Raw genomic sequence first — 3,832 nt, 5'->3', positions numbered from 1 at the left:
CAAGAAAACTTCACGCTGTAATATTTGAAATATTTAATCATCAACAACAATGAAATGTATGACGTTTACAAAACATGCTACTAGCTTCGAGGACCTATAATCTACAGAAGGGTAACTACTATTTCCCGAAACACTGGTTATAACATTTGTCGAACAAACGACTATCTAGCAGTGTACAAGAATATTGTCACTACCCTTCGCCGAACCTGGTCTAGCTCCTACCTCTATGTCTTCTCTCTATTCTAGTCTGGTCTCGTCTAGTCTACGCTAGTCTCTCCTGAATCTGATCTCCTCTCTACCTTCGAACCCTCGGTATATAAGGCCCTAGCGTAGTAATGATCCCGCTTTGATCATTCAGACTTCAATAGGTACATTCTGGATGGTTGTATCTTCTTTCCCCAGTTCCCAAGAACGTATGGGCTTTGAACGCGCCAAATCTTTGTGCACTCTCATGCGTTTACAATTAACGAGTAAGAGGCGCTTCTCAATATCGTTCTTCGTGATCTTACAAATCACGGACTTAACTGATTTTGGGGCAGCAAGATATTATAAATACGCCTCACTCTAAGGTTCCCTGTCCTACAGGATGTCGCCCTGGGCGGTGGCGTCCAGTTTGTAATTACGCTTCTCGCGCGGGTAGCGGCGTCCAGGGTACTAATTTCACCTGATATTTACGAGCCACGAGCCCTCTGGCTTCACTTTGTTACACTCGCCCCACCATTCACAAAAAAATTACGTAGGTAATTTTAAAAAGGAGAAACATTATCACTCCCAGTAATTAAGATTACGATCATGACGTTGTTTCTGTCTTCAATATCTATCCTAGTCTGCGATGAACAAGTAGAATCCTAAATTCGTACGTGCATGAAATAGAAAAATATTTTTCTCATAATATATCTTGAGAGACATCATTAGATAAAAAAAAAAAACCCCAACACAATAAAGACCATTACTAAAACCAAAAATCAATCGACAGGAATTCAAAATTGACCCAGTGACTTGCTGTTCTAATGCAGACACCCGAGCGCAATAACTTGAACCAGCAACGTTACATTGACCCAACCATATCGCTTAGCTTATTGAGTCATAACGTTCATAGTAGTAGTAGCCTGCACGTCTGAAATACATTTACCATACACCAGGGAGTACGTAAAAAATTAGAACATTCATATACGTTTCATACTGTCTTCAAACCTCATAACCACTTCCATTTATTAATTGCTCCTACAGCCCACAGTTATTTAATGAACTGTTCACGTCCCAGACTGCTACACCAGTGACGATACGATGGATCTTCAACTGGTGGCTTACTTCATTCTGTGTATGTGGTATGAGCAGATAGTTCAAGACTATGAAAAGTAAGACAATCTTAATATACAAGGATACTACATGACATCGTATGTGGACAATGCAAGTACCACACTACTCAGTGATACGCATTTAGCACAGTTTACAATGTGTTAAAACATCCATTGGGTTAACTGTGATGCGTCCTTATACCACAAACAATAATTCTCAACACCTGCCTAAGCGCAGGGCCCTGGACCAACCTGTCAGTTTTATCACAGCTAGCCATAGACAAATTAGTCGTTAAGATAGGCATACATCGCTGTCAGACGGTCCAACATACTTTATCAAGTCATCATTCTTCAGATTATCATGGTTTCTGCGGAACTACCACCTCGCAACAAAACTGTAAGTCACTCTACCGTAACAGGGGCCATCTGGTCATGGAAAAGAGTCCAGACAAAAAGATTTGCTTTCAGCGCTACAGATTAGGCATACTACTTAACCTTGGTAGTTGACCAACCCATTACATATCATAATGTTACTCTTTCTATGCCAACAGCTCTTGGCACAACCTCACCACAGACACAGTATCAACATTCCGATCTGAAAGGAATCAGACAACTTAGTCCACTTGTGACGACGAAGATACACTTTCCGCATTTGGCTAAATACACTTCAATCTCCTTTACTCAGAGAAATAATTGCATACACATTGTATAATTTTTCTTAAAATATAAATACAAGAACGTTTGATAATATACAGTCAAGGAATGCTGGGCTCGTATCTTCGAGCCTGTGTTCCCTTTCACACTTAGGGCGCACCCACGTCCTTCATCATAACTCTACATGATACAATAATAGGTAATGTAAGTATGGTATCAATACTCATCTGGTCACAGTTCTGGTTGACAAGAGAAGCATAGTCCACAGTCGCAGGGCAGTCATCTTTAGGTGGAACGTTCTACCAACGACGATACAAAATGTCGTTTAGGGACAGATGTTTAAAGATCTGGAGACGATGATAGCTGGTGGTGTCGATCGTCCTTGCCTGGAGGGTTATGTGGTTGATTAACGTCAATTTGGGACTCCAGGTCGACCACTGAGACAACGACGTCGTCTGGCGAGTTACATGCTCGTCTGCCAGAACTAACCTGCCTACTGAGCTCACATAGAACATTCTAAACTACGTTCCTAGAACACATAGAGTAGAATTATTGTCTATTTGACATCAAACCCAAGTGGAGAAGAATTTCGTACCCTTTTTCGTAACCCTTCGTCTTATGTAGTTTATCTACCAATTCCTCCTACCCATTTACCTCTTTCCTTTTTGGTAGGTCAGGGAGGGAATCAGATGGGGGAAAGTCGGGTGTTTGGAAAGGAGGGGTTCTTACATTTTGGTGCAACACAGATTCAGACGAGCAAGGGAAGGGTCAATTTTGTTCGTTTATTATAGAACAACTATCAAAATTAAAGTTGGAGACTTAAGGGTCAACTGAAATAGTGCAGATTTGTGGAAGAGAAGCAATATACTTGGATAAACTGGGAGGAGCAGCATTGGTGGTAATTTTTATTTGACTCAGATAAAGATTTCTAGCGACTGGATAGGACGAGATAGTAAAATTTCACTGGTAAGTTAACAATGCCCCCTCTTCTTCTTCTACATAATGACGTAATCAACAACACCAGCAATCGCCTGTAATAAGGCCCTTATCTTTTTGTTTTTGGCCCTAACAGTTTTTACCTCGGCTGCCTGGCTGTTCTCTTTAATTGTGCTTTGCCTTTTCGGGTTTCGATGTTGGTAGTGGCATTCGCTTTACTCTTGTTCCTCCGTCGGATCAAGTTTCCATTAGATTGTTGGGTTGGCTTTTTGGTGTTTTTTCTTAACCTTCCCTTAGCTGAGCTGTCATGTCTATGTCTTGACCACCAAGAGACCTTTAACATGCCAAGGGATCTTTAACATGCGCAACTTGCACTCGAGACCTTCAAGATTTTTCGCCCTTGTCCGAGAAGGCTAGGTATAGATCTTTCCTACCAGGAGATCAAGGGTGTGGCTGAAAGACAGCAGTATGAAAGAGTCAAGGAGTAGCAGAGGAAAGGCTGCAGAAAGAATCAGGAGCCCAGAGGAGGGGGCGAAGGAGGTGAGGGGGTAGGGGCAGAAAGTGCAAACATAAGTAGACGATAGAACATTGCTAGAGAGCAGGACAGGAGGTGAAAGGAGACAATTTTAGAGAAGAAAATGTTTCCATCGCTACCCGGATTCGAACCCAAGACCTTTAAATGAGAGGCGAACACCTTAACCTCTAGGCCACGACAGCCCCAGAGAAGGGGAGTGATAGGGAAAGGAAGGGATAGAGAGAGAGAGAGAGAGAGAGAGAGAGAGAGAGAGAGAGAGAGAGAGAGAGAGAGAGAGAGAGAGAGAGAGAGAGAGGGAGTGGGAAGGGGAAATGAGGGAGAATAAAGGAGCGACTAAGAGACAGACAGACAGACAGATAGACAGACAGACAGACAGACTGATTTACACACACAGACACACAGTAGAACA

This window comes from Aplysia californica, unplaced genomic scaffold, assembly GCF_000002075.1.
Source record: "Aplysia californica isolate F4 #8 unplaced genomic scaffold, AplCal3.0 scaffold00480, whole genome shotgun sequence".
Lineage (NCBI taxonomy): Eukaryota > Metazoa > Mollusca > Gastropoda > Aplysiida > Aplysiidae > Aplysia > Aplysia californica.
The sequence above is the reverse complement of the archived record's forward strand: the minus strand, read 5'-3'. Positions refer to the sequence as shown.